This window comes from Macrobrachium rosenbergii, chromosome 8, assembly GCF_040412425.1.
Source record: "Macrobrachium rosenbergii isolate ZJJX-2024 chromosome 8, ASM4041242v1, whole genome shotgun sequence".
Classification (NCBI taxonomy): domain Eukaryota; kingdom Metazoa; phylum Arthropoda; class Malacostraca; order Decapoda; family Palaemonidae; genus Macrobrachium; species Macrobrachium rosenbergii.
The window spans coordinates 32,894,846-32,895,891 of NC_089748.1; positions in this window are offsets into that span (position 1 = coordinate 32,894,846).

Below are 1,046 nucleotides of genomic sequence, written 5' to 3' on the forward strand. Positions count from 1 at the left end.
TCTCTCTCTCTCTCTCACCGTGTATCACCGTGTATCACTCTCTCTCTCTCTCTCTCTGTGTATCGCCTCTCTCTCTCTCTCTCATCGTTTTCCGAAGTTCACCCACCCGAATCTCACTCATTCTCACCAAATCAATTAAATGGACCATTTAAAGAAACGCAATAGTTTCTACAAAAATAAGTTTATTATTCAAATAACCCAACAAGAAATGAATAAAACAAAGCAAAGATTAAAATGCATAATAAATGAAATATCGAGTTAGATAACTAAACTCTGAACTGCAAAACACTTCTGATTAAAGAAGTCTCACTATGGCTAATAGCCTGAAAATATCCAAACTCACACATACTCCCCAAATCAATAATTAGTCATGTCAAAAAAAACAGTCTACCACATGTTATTCGAAACAGTCCACACTGTCCACAGACATCTGTCCACAGACATCTGTCGGAAGAATCAAACATGATAGAAAACTCCCAAAAGTATATGAAATGCAAAACACAATAATGGAAAGTGTAAAATGCATAGCCAAGATATGGCAAACGTAACATGACAAAACAATAATATAAAAGAGGTATGAATATTCATATTAAATCTCCCACACCAGTTCAAAAGTTCATAATGATTAGAAAATCATGGTAAAAAATCACAAGTTCAATTTTCTCCCATAAAAACAGAGATTTCAAAGTCTACCTTATCTGCCGATTTAAGCCTGGATCCTCTCCAAAGCTACGTCTAGACAACTGCAGTTCTATCACGTTAATGAACGATCAAACTCACTTTTAGGGCAGATTTTGGCGTAATCTAGATCAAATTAACGCACGTACTCACGAATATACATAACACTTCGGGAGATCACCTGACTGGCAATATTGCTGAGGAATCAAACTATTTGTTGAACACAAAGATTTTACCTCGAGTCTCTCGACCTACTTCCATCTGACTCCATAAATTCTTTCATCACATCTTAAAGCATTGAAGCTATGAAATGCATATATGTGTCCTTTAAAATTGTAGCAGCCATATTTTCTGAAATAGAGCTCGGC